At 43.7% G+C, this 16,337-nt stretch overlaps 1 long non-coding RNA gene across 1 annotated transcript in view; it reads right to left on the bottom strand.

Annotated features, from left to right (window-relative positions):
* Positions 1-6,024: 6,024 nt before the first annotated feature.
* Positions 6,025-16,337, bottom strand: part of LOC146891421 (uncharacterized) — a 46,995-nt gene continuing 36,682 nt past the window's right edge. Inside the window, exons 4-5 of the long non-coding RNA XR_014997291.2 lie at positions 13,404-13,451; positions 6,025-6,380 (exon numbers count right to left, since the gene is read on the bottom strand). This is a non-coding gene — a long non-coding RNA (uncharacterized LOC146891421). The remainder of the gene's footprint in view (positions 6,381-13,403; positions 13,452-16,337) is intronic.

Genomic DNA, 16,337 nt, shown 5'->3' with positions numbered 1-16,337 from the left:
CAGGGACCATCAGATGAATTCCCAAGCTCCACTGTTATCTCAGAGAGTGAAGGACAGGCATAGGCATATTCCCATCACCTCACCCAGTGACAGAGCCTGGCTAAACCTAGGTGTTCTATTTGCACTAGTTGGGGATCATTGTTGGACTTCAGAGATCAGAGGTAGGTAGAGTGGGGATAGGACCCCTGCAAAAAAAAAAAAAAAAAAGGCATTTCTTGAAAATCTGTTTCTCCTTGACCCTTCCCAGATCCGGTGGGATGTCAGGAAAGAGGGGAGAAGAAGGGCTACCACAGACTCCCTTATACCATCCTCGAGGCTGATGGGACTGCGAGCTTCAGACCTCTCCAGATGGCTAGGAGTGTTTCCGCTATGGTGGTTCCTGAAGCAGAGGACGTGCTGTCCCTCCCAGAGCCCGCCCCGCCCGCGCGATGCCCGGTAGTAACCCCGAGAGCGAGGCACTCAGCAGCCCAGCTGCCTTCAACCAGCGCACTCCTGGTTTGCAACCTAGTTGTTAGATCCGGCTCCTCCCGTTAAGTTTGCGCCCACGTGGCTTCTCGCCCGAGTGTGCTCCTCTGCCTCTGGAGTCAGCCTTGCTCTTTGGGGGACAGTGAGCGGGGAGTGGGGGGTGGCGGTGTGGTGGGAGGGAGGGAAAGAGGGAGAGGGAGGGAGGGAGGGAGAGAGAGAGGGGGGGGGGGAAGAGAGAGAGAGAGAGAGAGAGAGAGAGAGAGAGAGAGAGAGAGAGAGAGAGGTGGGCAGCCGGAAGACCAGCGATGGGAGAAGGGAGGGATGGTAAGTTTGGGGGGGGGGGGGGGAATGTCTGTCGGTGGCAGGTGATGACTTGTGTAGAAGGGGGTTCCCAGATTGCCCCCGCCAGGTCTGTGATCATGCCCAGACAGAAATCAGAACACGCCCGTAAGGCCCACAGCCTTCGTTTCAGAGACGCAAAGAAACCACCAGGAAATAATAAAAATAAAAAGCTCGCGACGCCTAGCTGCAGCCCGCAGCCAGCTCTGCGCAGGCGCGCGGAGTGCCGCGTCTGACCTGGAGTTACCCGGCTAGGCGGTCACAGCCGAACTAGGTGAAAGGTAACTAGCAGGCGCAGCTGGGGCAACAGCCCAAGCACGCCTGCGAAGGGCCTGTCTTAGGCCTTTCCAGACTCAGCAAGTTTCTCTAAGCAAGCACTTCTTTCTGTGGACGTTCCCTGGGATAATGCAAGGATGCCCGGTGGGAGAGTTGGAGAATTCTTGTCACCTGGCTCTCTGTAAGGCAAATGAGGACCAGGAATTGTGCAGGGGTAGGGAAAACCAGGTGTGGAATACCATTTATGTGTGTACCATGGTGCAGAGGGTTCACGTTTTCTTCAACGCAGAGAGCCCTTGGAGAGAGATAACGTGACCTCTTATTTATGAGTTTGGAAATCGAGGCCCAGAAAGTTCCAGTAACCTAAGGGCAGGGTAGGATTAATGGCCCCTGATTGAGTGTAGAATAAGTACCTGGCACATTCAGTGTGCTTTGCAAGGCCTCCTTTTAGACACTACTCCATCCGTTCCGAGGTCGGTACCTGCTGCTTTTTGGGTTCTTTGTTCATTGAAGGCAGACACCGCTCGCCCTTGTTCAGTTTGCTCTTTGCCGGAGTGAGCTCATAAAAGAACACCCCAGGCTGCTCCAGAGAAGCCGCAACTGTGTCTGGCAGGCTGAAGTGACTGCTTGTTCGTGACTTTCCTCCAAAGCTTTGACATTCACTGAGCAGACGCGACTAGCGTCCAGTCTGGGATGTGTCCAGATGACAACAGGTGGAGAGCATTGAAGGAGGAGAATGCCTGGAAATTCTGCACCGAGTCTGGCCTCGTCTGCTAGGACTGCTGTGCTGCGCACGCTTCCATAGTTATTTCTCATTGATCTAGAGCCTGGAAATCCAAGATCAAAGTACTGGCTGGCCCTCCAGCTGACATCTCTCTTGCCATACGTTCACAGAGCAAAGAGAGGGAGAGAGAGAGAGAGAGAGAGAGAGAGAGAGAGAGAGAGAGAGAGAGCGAGGAGAAGGAAGGGAGAGAAGGTTCTGCCCGTGTCCTGTAAGTTTAGAGCAGTTGGAAACATCTGGAAGCTGGCCCATCTCAGGCTTAGCCGAAGCCATTACCGAAGCCAAGGAGGGGAAGACAGGAACCCTGTCCCACTTTTCTTACTTCTGACTACTCCTTGTAGGCAGTTCCTCAGAAGTGCAAAGAGCAGGAGAAGCAGGTGCCTTCTTCTGAAGGAGGCTTGGAGGTGGAGGAGAAGTGGGCCAGCCTCCTCCCACTCTCTTCTCTCTCCAAGAATCTGTTCCCCTGAGTGTCTCGTCAGGGAATTGGAATGTCACTGCCTCGTGGCCCCAACACTGTTGCTGCTCGGGCTGATTAAGACAAAGACTGCAATTGGGCTACCCTTGCCCGAGAGTAACCCTGCTTCCAAGCCTTGCTGAGGTGACCAGGGGTGAAGAGGAGGCTGTCAGATGCCTCTGTTGCCATTGGCAAGAAGACAGCTGCTTGGAGACTTGTATCATTGCTCTCTTGAGCATCTCACATGCTGAGAGCTTTGAACATACTAGGCCCTGAGCCGGACAGTTGTAATGGAATTCTCCTGTGACCCATGAGCATCTTATGCAATAACTGGTGTGATTCGTGTTTTCTGGGGGACAAAACTGAGGCTCTGAGAAGCTAATTCCCGATGTCACACAACCAGTGAAAAGCGTGGCTGAGACTCAGTTCCCCTCCCTGCTCTGCAAATTCAAATCTAACACACACTGGGGATTTGGAGAGCTGGTTGGGAAAACTATCCCTTGGTTTTTTTCCCCTTCTGTATCACGGGACATTTTTAGTGAAAAGGTAAAGCAAGTGATGTCCTAAGCCTTCCAGATGGTTAAGCACTCAGTGAGGTTGTACAGGAAGCATACAGAGACGGAGAGGAGAGAGTGAACTCTCTACTGCAACTATGCTTGGCACATAATGTATTCACAAAGAATATTTCCCAAGTGATTGACTAAGGGAAGAGGAATTTATCAAAGTAGGAGTGGAAGAATTTCAGTGTGAGATACAAATGTTTTAGGAAAACCATCTTGGAGTCTTATCTCACAAAGTTTATGATGTCTTTAAACTATTAACAAAAGGTTTACTACCCCTAGAAGATTGTTGGTGAAGGTACCCAAAGTGGATGCCGCAAAGCCATCGTCTACATCGCCTTTGGTTCAATTGCTGTCTTATGCGTGATTTGTGCTGCTGGTTTCTCTTTGGGAAAGGCCTTTCATTGCCTTCATTAAGAGGGCAGGGGGAAGAGTTTCGTGTATGCCAAGGCTGGCCTTGAACGCCTCATCCTCCTGTCTCCACCTCCTAAAAACTTGAGTTTCCAGCCTGTGCCACCATACCCAGCTAAAAGCTAATGCTCTCTCTGGGGTTTTAGAAGAGGCCTTTGTCCTGAAGAGGAGAAACTGAGATCTGGAGTCAAAGGTTAGAGGCTGGGTCCCCGTTCTTAGAGATCATCTTTCCGCACACAACTGGATCTCAGCAATCCTGCTTTCTCATATGTAAAAAAGGTAGAAATGTTACTTCGAAAGGGTAGTTTTAAGGACAACAAGCCATGTTAATAGTATGTGACTTAAAATGGAGAAAAAAGAATTGATAAGTACAGAACGCTTTAATTTCAACTGATTCTAAGAGAAAGTGAAGAGTATTATCTTATCAGGGCAGCAAGCCTAGCCCTCTCTAAGTGAGAGGGGACGGATGGCTATATACTTAGACGTCAGGAGAAGTGGAAGGGAGGCTTTCCAGCCAGCCTGGTAGATAGTGCAGGGAGGTGCCCCTGCCTGGAAACAGTATAAAAACTCTGCCTGCATCTCTTGAGTCTTGGGTCTGAGCTACTGGCTCGTCTCCCTTTCCCGTATTGAGATGTAATGTGTCGTATGACTCTGGTGACCACAGGAGGAAGAAAGGTCTCTGAGCAGTCAAATGCAGCAGGGCTCTGCTGTCTGGTTGTGTTCACTGGGACCCTCCTAGCAGAGTCTGGTGGGCTCACACTCGGCACTTACTAAGTGTGCCTTGGAGGCCAGCCCCAGAAGTTTCAGAGTGGGCCCGATACAAATAGAGAAGGTCCCAGCAGAGATGGATCTTTATGCTTCAGTGTAGAGAAATCTACAATCCTGGGAATTGAGAAATCCCCTGAAGAGATTCAAAAGCTGGGGTGTAGCTCGCTTGGTAGAGGTACTTGCCTGGCATGGGTGAAGCCGTAGGTCTGGTCCCCAGCACTGCATAAGCCAGGCGTCGTGGCACATTTTTCTAATACCAGCACTCTGGAGGTGCAGTCAGGAGGATCAGAAAGTGGTATACTGTAGTAAGTTTGAAACCAGTATCTGTTACAGATGTTATCTCAAAAGGTGACAGGCACAGAGAGCAGAAGAGAGACAGAAAGGAGGAAGGGGGGGGCAAAGGTCAAGTGAGCACACCTGAAATTTCCTGGAGCTAAACCAACAGCCATGGGTTTAGAGTTTATACCTTTGGCAAACAAATAGAGTGGGATCCCTCTTGGACCAAACCAAACACCTACTTTCTTTACCCAGACACTTGGGGAAAGGGTAAAAAACAATTGGAGTCTCTCTGGGTCATCTTAAAGGAAAGTGAAGGGTAAGTAGGGCCTTGTTTACCAGCTGTGTGGGCGTGGCTAATCCCCTTCCCAGGACTTTTAACCTTCACCTGGGGCGGGGTTGTTTTGTTTTGTTTTGTTTTGTTTTGTTTTGTTTTGTTGTGGGGACTGAACAGGACAAGGTAAATAGACCAGTATAGCTCCAGATAAATGGCAGCTTCTTCCTCTTTCCCAACTGAGTCATTGCCAAGTCAGCTAGCCTCACAGTCTGTTAGAAAAGAATAACCCTACATAAAAAGACCTTCAGGCCCCCTTATAGACTTGGAAATATCTGCTTTCTCCCTTCTCATCTGCAGAAAGACTTGTACAAGCATTAGCCCCTTGGGAAAAACGAACTCTGTTAATTAAGCCTAACCTCATTCTGTCTGAAGGCTGTATTTACCCTCCCACGCCACTGTTCTGCCTTGAGACTTGTCCTGGTCCCAGGGGCAGCTTATAGGAGCTCAACCTCCTGGGGGTAAAGATGCACAAGGACTGAACTCTTAAAACCTGCCCAGGGAGGAAGACTCTGGTCCCCAGGAAGATTGTCTTAAATAATTAGCGTGAGCTCTGTAGCCTCTTTGAGCCTGGTGGTAATGCCAAGGACAATACCACAGAGGAAAGCTAGGCCTCTAAGGCACTTCCCCATCTAAAATGCAGACGTGTCAAGCAAGCCTGGAGTCTTATCCCGACTGCCTTCCGTCCCTCTTCCTTCTCATTCCAATACCATCTTAGTATAGTAGTTTGATGTTCCTCTGGGAGACACAGGAGAGAGTGTGGTAAGAGGTACATCATGTCATATCTGTCAGCCAAGAAATTTGGACCAGTACTTCATCCTTTGGCTGTCTTTGAGTTATCCACTTAGCCATGTTACCAGACCCTGAAAGGGGAGGCTTTTTAAAACCAGAAACCAACATTTCAAGAAACTTCCAGTAAGACCTGCAAAACATTGATTTGTATTAAAATTTCAGCACAAGGGTTCACAAACTCCCAACAGCAAACCAGATTGGGGAAAATGTGTACTTGACAACTGTGAAAATAATCTTTAGTTCTGTGCCAACAGGTAAGCTTTTATTAGGTAGTGTGTAGACAGAGACTGTGCTTTCGTTTCCCGGCTGCCCAGACCCAAATAATCACACAGAAACTATATTAATTACAACATTGTTTGACCAATGGCTTGGATGTATTTCTAGCTAGCTCTTCCATCTTAAATTAGCCCATTTCTATTAGTCTACATATTGCCACAGGGCCGTGGCGTTACCTCATCTTCTACATGTCTTGTTTCCTTGGCAGCTGGCTGGCTTTTGACCTGACTCCACTTTCTTTTTCTCTGTATCTCTGCTTGAATTTCCCACCTGGCGTTACTCTGCTAAGCCATTGGCCAAAACAGCTTTATTCATTAGTCAATAAAAGTAACACATATATAAAAGGACATCCCACATCAGTAGCAGAAGTGACACATTTCTTTGTTTTCCTTCATGTGCATATATTATGAGAACCTTTAAGTCACAGAGAAGAACAATGAATTACAGTTACAAATGGACATTTTTATGATGATACGAGTTGGGAATGGTTGGAGTCTTTGGACTTTGGTTGGAGGGAATAGTGGATGTTTCTGGTGACCTGCCTGGACTTCCTGTAGTCTAGGATCCTGTCTGTCTGTCCTTCAGCTGCTTCAGATGTTCTCCACTAATGCAACATGACTTCCTTTTCCAGGATTGCCCCATTGGGACCTGAAAACAAAGTTGAACAGATAGGAAGTTAAAATCCATGACTCCTCTTCTTGTGGGTGGGACCAGCTCTGCAATCTGACCACGTTCCCAGGTTCTTCTTAGACCAGGATGGGACTAAACTTGCCCTGAAGTGATATGTCTTTGCCTCCTCCACGCCCTGCTCTAACCAGCTTCCGTCCTTCCTTTCAGGAGTCTTTGGTGGGCACTTTCCCCTTACATGCACTTATTCCTGTCTCACTCCCCACTTCTAGGAAACCTGACCTGCCCCGAGAACATGTAGCTGGGCATGTAGCTGAGCGGCACAGGCAGGTTGGAGGGTTTGGTTTGTTGTTTTTGAATTAAAGTCTTACTAGGTAGCCCTGACTGACCTGGAACTTGCTATGTAGACCAGGCTGACCTCAAACTCACAGAGATCTATTTGCTTCCCTAGTACTGGGGTTAAAGACCTGCACTACCACGTACACAGCTACAAACTAGCATTTAAGATTATTATAATTAGGGTCTTTTTTAAAAAAAAAATGTTTTAACAAGATCTGAGTAAATTGGGAACATGAGGACCATGGAAGAGGGTTTAAGGGGAGGGGAGAGGCAGGAACAGGAGCAGAGAAAAATGTAGAACTCAGTAAAATTAATTAAAAAAATTTGTTTTAAGGTCACAAACTATCATTAAATAAACTTTTAAAAATCATGTATACATTTTTCTGCCATATAATAAATTTTTATTTTGTTTTTTGAGACAAGGTTTCACTCTGTAGCCAGTGCTTGCTTACAACTCACTATGCAGTCTAGACTAGTTTCAAATTTGTGGGAAGTCCTCCTGTCTCAACCTCCTGAATGCTAGGATTACAGGCTTATATCTCCTATCTATTACATAAGCCTTTAACCCAGCAGTTTATAACAAGAAATTCAGTGTATAGATTGATGTTCTACACCCGTACCTAACCTCCCCTTTCTCTCTCTCTCTCTCATACACACACACACACACACACACACACACACACACACACACACACATGCATGCACGCACACACACATGCACACATGTGCTCACTGTAACATTGTTTATGCTAACAAAAGATGTAAAACAACTTAGATGTCTATTAATGGGGAACACAGTAAACAAATAGCATTCTAGTTATATAAGAAAAAGAACACCATAGAGCCATTAGAAATAATGAAATAATAATGAAATAGTAATACATTATATGTGTAGTAAACATTAAATGGCATGCCATATACATGTGTAATTTCAGTCGTATGTATGATTTTAATTTAGTTTAATATAGTTTAATTTCAATGAAAAGAAATGGCCTAAAATAAAAAAAGCAATAAAAAATAATGGCCTACCTGTGTCTTATGTGGAATGACTTAAGGATGTGTTGTTAAAAATTGAAGTTTTGTTATATTCTTTAATTTTTTGAAAATGGATGTTAGCACAGACACATGAATAATTTCTATAACACAGATTCCTTAGACTAATATCCCAGAAACTATTAAGTGTTTCTATGAAAAGAAACTAGGTATCTGGGGTTTTTTTTTTGTAACATAGTAAACATGCTCATATTTTGTTAATAAAACTGGTCCATTTTTAAAGTATTATATAGCATAGAAGCTATATAACAAACAGAAAAATAAATAGCCCTTATAATCCTACTCAGTTGGTCATTAACTTGTTGGCTCATGTCAAGAGTATAATTCTAGGGTCTGGAGAGATGGCTCAGAGGTTAAGAACATTGGCTGTGATTCCAGAGTAACTGGGTTCAATTCTCAGCACCCACATGGCAGCTCAAAACTGTAACTACAGTTCCGGAGATCTGACACCCTCCCGCAGATATATATGCAGGCAAACACACCAGTCAATGCTCCTTAATTTTTTTTTTTTCAAAAAGAAAAGAGTAAATTTTGCTTTTAGATGTACCGCTACTCACATTTGGGCTAGCTTCATTGTTGTCTTTTATCTAAAGATAGAATATTTCTCATAAATATCCTCACAAGGCACATGCATAGATTTTTATTCCAGTTTTTAAAATGTATAGCTCAGGCTGGCCCCAGTCTCCCGAGCGCTGAGATTACAGGTGTACACCATCACTCCCGGGTTGTATTCTGAATTTTTTGACTTGGAATTTGATCCTAAGTATTTTTTATATCATTGACTTTATTCTCAGAATATCAATTAGAACAACGGTTTCATTTTCTCCTATGTAAACATATACTATCTGTAGTCACTGCCCTGTTTTTAACCACTGAACTTATTTCCGACTTCTGCTGTCATAAAGCACCATTAGGCAGTTTTAGATATCTTTGTATATGTGTCTCTTATTCTCCCCTTAAAATTGATTTCTAGTTGTGAAATCATTGGTCAAAGAAAATATTTTTAAAACGTAAACATTATTAATAGTAATAATATTACTTCATAGTGTGAATGTGTTTACAATCCCTGCAGCGGTAGAAATGAGTGTTAAGGAGCCCACTGATACCGAATTCAGCTGCCTGCTGGCCTTTGGGGACGGACTTAGCATTTCCAGGATTCACAGCTTTGAAGTTGCACAGAAGGCCCTGATGTATTCAGTCACTGATTGCAGTCAGTCTAGGGAGCTGTCAAGACTGGTCTGAGGAGGGTTACCTAGCACCTGTGACTGGGGCTGGGAGCCTGGAGTCCACAGTCAGGGCAGGGGCTTGAAGTCAGGGCTTGCTGGCTTCCTCCCACAGCATAGCTGCTTTTCCGCATCACCTACATCCATAGCTCCTCCATCCTCCATCCATAACTCCTCCATCCTCCATCCATAGCTCCTCCATCCTCCATCCATAGCTCCTCCACCCTCCATCCATAACTCCTCCACCCTGCATCCATAGCTCCTCCACCCTCCATCCATAGCTCCTCCATCCTCCATCCATAGCTCCTCCACCCTGCATCCATAGCTTCTCCATCCTCCATCCATAGCTCCTCCATCCTCCATCCACAGCTGCACCACCTCCATCCCTCTCCACAACTGTAGGCAACAGCTGTTGCCCACATCCATCATCAGAGTGTTTGCACTTCTAGGTCAGCTTACGATTTGGTTTAGTTGATGTTGTTTTATATCAGAAGGGTCTAATTGGTTACTTATTTCTTGAGCTCCCAACCCCTTTGTGTCTGCCTTCCTGTCGCTGGGATTACGGGCGTGCACTACCGTGCCCAGCTTCTGTTATTTATTTTCTTGAGGAAGTTATGTGCAGTGACCTCTGATCATTTGTTGTTTCCAGAGAGAGAGATACTTGGGGTTTTCAGTTCTTCCATGGGAAATCGACAGGACTTGAGTGTTTTCTGCCTACAGAGTGTATGTCCAGCAATGAGCTGGTGGCCTTAGTGTCTGTTTTGTACCCATGGTCTAGGTACATTTGGGACATTTACAGGTGGACTTTGAACTAATTTAAGAAGTCTTTTAATCTGTAGGCTCTGGATTCTAGTACTGGCTAACCCTGAGTAGCTGATGGTCTTCAGCCAGCTCATTTCTCTCCTTTCAAGATTCATATCTTTTAAAGGAGATGTGGGCCTGGGATCCTAGAACCTCAGAGTCTTGTGTCATAAGAACAGGTGTTCCCAAGCTGATAAGATTTTGGAAACCTTAAAATAAGTACAGCTTGTCCTGCTTTGGGTCCAACAGGATCATAAAGGAGGCTGTAACGAAGCAAGCACCTTCACAAACCTATGAGGTAGGCTCTGCCATTGGCACTAATCCACAGGGGTCGAAACTGAGGCATAACAAAGTACCTGGTTTACTCAAGGTTGTCCAACTAGTGAGTGGGGTAGAGAAGATTAAACCGTAGATAATCGGATTCCAAAATCAATAGCCACACTGCCTACTGCTAGTTCCAATTATGTCACAATAATCACATGTTCTGACTGGTGGAGCCTGCTTTGAATGAAAATGATAAAATGAAATGTTATGAACTAATAAATATAATTCATTTGCTAAACAGAAAAAAGAAAACACCTTCAGAGGTTATAAGAATAAAGGAAATGCTGGGCCTAGTTGAGTCAGAAGATACCTAAATGCCTGTCTCATTCTACCTGTTCTGTAGGGCTAAGGAGGAGATGAACTAATAAATATAATTCATTTGCTAAACAAAAAAAAGAAAACACCTTCAGAGGTTATAAGAATAAAGGAAATGCTGGGTCTAGTTGAGTCAGAAGATACCTAAATGCCTGCCTCATTCTACCTGTTCTGTAGGGCTAAGGAGGAGATATGGCAGTTTAGGAGGAAAACCAGCTCCCATGAAACCCCGGGATGAATGGTGCATATATATTCCTAGCGTAGCCAAAACACTCTCTCTTTGCTACAAGGTGCAAACAAGTTTTAGTTCAAAAAAAAAAAATAAATCCGATTCAGTGGACTCAGCTAATAAGACATTTAAAAGTCCGAAGCAAGAGGGCCTTCACCCGCAATTTCATGGTTGATTTTTAGCCCATTACTATTAAGCTGGCAAATAGTCACGCAGATATTACATAATGCCCATGGAAACGTCCAGACTGCTTCAGGAACATTCTCTTCATTCCTTGTAGTATGTCTGGTGACCAGGATAAATATGGCTAAGGTGGAATATTTAATAGCAAGAATGAAAAATTAAGGGCAGGGCCCGCGTTGTTTTACCCAGGAGCCAAGACTTGCACAGCGCTGGCCCATGGCAGAAGCTCAGCAAACATTTTTTGAGCGGATGAAAAATTCACCAAGATGCTACTGGCCTCGGGAAAAGCCTCCATTCAGTTGCTCCCTGTCTTCACGGGAACTTTAATGCAATATGGTATCAATGGTGCAGTCCGTCCTAAGTAGTCACATGTAGTAGGCCAATTTAATTGCTGTTAAGGCGAGCCTTATTTAAAAGTCTGTCTATGGAAGCAATACGATCACGTTACTGGGTTCCTATCCTACTTTATGTTTTCCTCAGCTCTGTTGATTTCCAGCCTGTTCAGAGTTTGTATTCTATATTGTACATGTATGACCTTTTCCCCCTCTTTGTCCTGATATTTCAGTGAAAGAGAAAGGCCCAGATCTTAAAATGTGTTGTGAATTAATGGTTTCGAACTATGTTTTATCTAGAGGAAGACGGGATGACTTCTAATAACCCCGACTGACTTTAGCATTGACAATAGCCCTGCCCCCTCCATTGTGCAACCAAGGATGTGGTTTGCTGAGCAGGCCTATGCAAAAAAAGGTCAGAACTGTATTGTGCGTTGTCTGCATGAGTCACATCCCTTGCTTCTTGCTCAAGAAGAATTGGATCTTAAGCAAATGGTGGAACACACTGCTGGGACCTTTGAGATGAATGAGCTGCAATTCCGGCTATCATGTAACTGGCTCTTCGTGGGGGACAGCTAAATTAAAAGGAAAAGAAAAAAGAAATACTTGCAAATAACTATGATTAAAGGAAGAATGTGACCAGAGCACTTGGTTCCTTCCCGAGGGAAAAATTGGTTGAAGTTAGAGGATAGTGTAGTCACCCCCAAAGCAAGGCATGGTGGCAACACCTATAAGCCCAGGACTTTGAAGGTGGAGGCAGGAGGATCCAGAGTTCAAGGTCATCCTGGGCTATATAGCAACTTGAGTGGATCTGGGCTGACAAGGATTCCCACTTTTCTCTAAACACTTGCTAAGTTCTGCCACCTGCGGGACTCTGCCCGATACTGGGGATTCAGAGATGAAAGTGTCACATTGTGTTCAAACTAGGTGAGAAAGCGAAACTTATTTTTTCAAAAAAGAAAAATCTCAATACACCCCTGCAAATCCTGCTTTAGGTTGAAGAAGAAAACATCCCTGGGGCCAGAGCGTAGAGCAGCTAGTGCTGCCTCAGGACCTATGAGGATTTCTCAAAGGGGAAGTAAATCAAGTTTGGAAGAGAACAGACATCTGGCCTCCCATAGCTAAGCAGGTCTGTGCAGAATCCTGCACACATGCTGTCCACTCGACTCCTGTGGCTGTCCCGTGGGAGGCTTACTACAGTTTCCTGGTTTGCTGATGGGAAAACAGGTCCTAAGTTCAGTAACTTGAAAATTACCCAAAGCATGGAGCTAGTAAGCAAAGAAGAAATGGGAATTGAACTCTGGCTACCGTTGATGTCTTGGAGTTGCCCAAAGGGGACGAGAGCTTCAAAAATGGAGTTTGGAGGCTTAGGGATACAATGTGCTGCTCTAGCCCTTGCTTAGGACCAGGATAAAGAGAAGGAGGAGGGAATAGAGGGAGAACAGGAAGGAGCGGGGAGAGGGCAGGCATGAGGCTAATAGTTTAATCATAGGCTGGGCATCAGGTAGACCAAGCTGTGGTGCTATGGTTTAGATAGGATTTTTATGTCCCTCCAAAGGTTCCTAATGGAGGCTTAATTCCAGGGGCGGCTCAGGTGGGAGGTGGTTGAATCTAGAAGAGTTAAAAGGAGTTGAGTCTTTCCTTAAAGGCTACTCCTTCTGCAACTGGCTGAATTTTCAGTAGAGTTGTAAACAAATGGAGCTGGCCCCTCCTATTCTGTGTTCTTGATCCTGGACACCATCCCTTGCCATCCCCAGCACACACTGCGGTCACAGCTACTGCCCAGTGATGAGATGCCAAGCTGCTGCCCCAGTTTCTTTAACTATAAGCTAAATAAACCTCTTCTTTATGAGTATCTCATTTCAAGTACTTCAGTATAGTAATGAAAAGCTGGTTAATATGCAGAATAGATCTGTGTATATATACTATGTATATATGCATATATTATACACAGGGTTTTTTATATTGTATATATAGCATGCTTACCATACTACCAGTGTCCTCTAGGAGTAAGATTCTCAAAGCAGTTTTAATTTGCATTTCCCTGATGGCTAATGATATCGAACACTTTTCTGCAAAGGATGGTATAGGATTTTGATTAGGATTGCATTGGATACATAAATTAATTGCTTTTGGAAGGATGATCATTTTCACAATATTAAATCTATCAATCTATCTTTCCATCTCTTGTATCTTCCTTGATTTCTTCCTTCAGAGTTTTAAAGTGTTCGTTGTAGATTCTTACCTCTTTGTCTTGGCTTCCTCAGAAATTTCAGACTTGCTGGTAGTTATCCTATAATATGGATGCATCATAATTTATTCCTGTTATTCTTTATGAAAGTTTTCCATTAGAAATACATTCTAGATAATAATGAATATCATATTAATACTAATGAAAAAGAACATAATATCACCATGTAAGCTATAATTTTGCAACTACTCTTTTACTAAAAGAGATAGTCCTGGGCTGGCGAGATGGCCCAGCAGGTAAGCGAACTTCCCATCAAGCCCAATGACCTGAATCCAAGTTCTAGGCCCCATATGGTGAAAGGGGAAAACTAAATCTCACAAGTTGTCACCTGACCTCCATATATTTTCAGTGGCCTTCATGACCATGCACACACAATATACCCAGAACAAACACACAAACTAAAATAAAGTAAGTCAATGAAATTTAAAATTTTCAGTATGTTTTATTGACTGAATAAATACTTTCAAGATTTTGATACTATTCCTCTTGTTATTCCTATATTCAAGTTGATTCTGGCTAGGGTGTTCATTTCCTAGGACCACTATAACACCACTCAGTGGAGGTGTCTTAACGTACAAGCAATGTGTTCAGAAGTCTGAACTCAACTTGTCAGCTCAGTTAACTCCTTCTGGAGATGCTGAGGGGAATCCCCCAGCCTCGCTCCTACCATCTCGTGATTACAGACTGCTGTAGGTGTGACTCATATGTGACTCAGCGGGCAGCTACGTCAGTCCTTCTGACTGTATTGTCACGAGGTTTCCTTCTGTGTGTCCTTCCTCATCAGGGCATCAAGTCGTTGGATTCAGGAGCCATTCCAATTCAATATGACATAATTTTAATTAATTATACTCGCACAGAGCCCATTTCCATGTAGTGTCACACGCTGAGCTAATTCAATCCGGCTACTCAGTAAGTGGAGGGCCTACTTTGCAAATTCCATAGTCTCTCCTCTGAACTCTTAGGAACAAATTAGATTTCGGTTTCAAATGGGAAAAATTGTATACATTTTGTACCACTTAATACTCCAGAAAGGTCAGGAACAATGTCCTATAATCAAAAACATTGTTTCTGAAGTAAAATATATGCAAATCTATGCCAAGTAAGACAAGGACAATAGTTTTGTCATTTTATGCCCAAGCTTGCTGCCAAAACTTTCAGCAAAACTTTGGAGATGTGAGTGTTAGATTTTTCGTGGTTCTGAAGGTAGCTCATTTTCCAAGTGCCAATGCTAAAATCCCAAGTTAAAAAAAGCACTTGGCAAGATGGTGACAGCTGTCAGTGAAGCACTTCCCTCTCTAACACAAGGACCTATGTTTAGCTTCCCAGAACCTGTTAAAAAAAAAAAAAGGGCAGATGTACCAAACCTTTTCTTTTCAGCTACTAACCAGCTCCTAAATCATGGCCCAGAGACTTATTATTATATTGGTTTTGAATTCTCAGCCAATTAGTTTTGATTGCTCAAACTTGCTTAGGCTCCTTTCTGGCTATCTCTCTTAACTTAATATGTTTCCCTTTATCTACCTTTTGCCTCGGGGATTTCTACTTTTCTTTCCTTCTTATATCTTACTTTCACTGCTTCTGGTATCTGCTCCCTGGCAGCTGCCTGGATGACTGTGAGCATCTCCCTCTTTCTGTCCTCTCTTCTCTCATCCCCCACCCACTTTTAAGCCTAGATTTCTACTATTTCTTCTCTCTGCAGGAAGCACTGCCTATCCCTCTCCTGCCTAGCTATTGGTCATCCAGATTTTTATTAGACCAATCAGGTGCCTTAGGCAAGCAAGGTGAAACAAATGCAACACATCTTTACCGAGTTAAACAAGTGCAGCATAAACAAAAGTAACAGTTGAAGGGAGGCCGCTTGTTAATTTCTCAGCTGCCCAGACTCCCAAAATAACCACACAGAAACTATATTAATTAAATCACTGTTTGGCCCATTAGCTCTAGCTTCTTATTGGCCAACTCTTATATATTAATTTAACCCATTCCTATTAATCTATGTATCACCATGTGGCTGTGGCTTACTGGATAAAGTTCCAGCATCCATCTCTGGTGGGGCTACATGGCTTCTCTCTCTGCCTCCTTTCTTTCAGCATTTGGTTTAGTTTTCCCCACCTACCTAAGTTCTACCCTATCAACAGGCCAAGACAGTTTCTTTATTCACCAATAGTATTCACAGCATACAGGGGGGAAACCCACATCACCTCCCCTTTTCTGTTTAAATAAAAAAGAAGGTTTTAACTTTAACATAATAAAATTATAGATAACAAAACAGGTATCAAGTAAGAATTATAGTTAGAATATTTATATCTACTTTATTTTTATCATAACTAGAGAAAACTATAACTATCAATTCTTCAACTCCATCAAAGACCACAGAAGGATATATTACCTAAGAAAACAGGAAGTGTATTGTAAGCTACTTCCAAAACTCTAGAATTGACAGAGACATCTCAATGCCTAGATAGTCACCCAAAATTTTTCTGTATTGTTGGGTCATCCATCTGCAGCCTACAGGCCCATAGTATCTAGCAGACTTTTTCATGAAGCAGAAAATTTTAAAGACAGTTCTACCTATATTGGCAGTTTGTCAGTCACATTTTTCTGTGTCCTTCAGAATGTCTAGCAGACTCTTTCATGAAGCAGAAACCCCCAAAGAAATGTCTCACCTTCTTTAGGCAACTTCAACAGTCATTTTTTCCATGGGTCCTGCATGTTCAGTTCACACAGTATACCATCAAGCAGTTCATGCAAGGACAGTTTCTTGCCTAAATGGCTAGCAAACTCCATAAGGAACCTCTTTGGTGCCTATTTTCCTTTTGAGGTAATTGGTGCTGCCAGGAGCAGGTGTGTCTCATTGTCAAAAAAAGTCCTAAGTTTTAAAAACATCTTAAATGCCATATTCTGAAGGTCTTTGAATGATTTGAAGAA

Source organism: Myodes glareolus, chromosome 16 (assembly GCF_982192425.1).
Source record: "Myodes glareolus chromosome 16, mMyoGla1.1, whole genome shotgun sequence".
Lineage (NCBI taxonomy): Eukaryota > Metazoa > Chordata > Mammalia > Rodentia > Cricetidae > Myodes > Myodes glareolus.
This window is presented reverse-complemented; position numbering and strand designations above follow the sequence as displayed.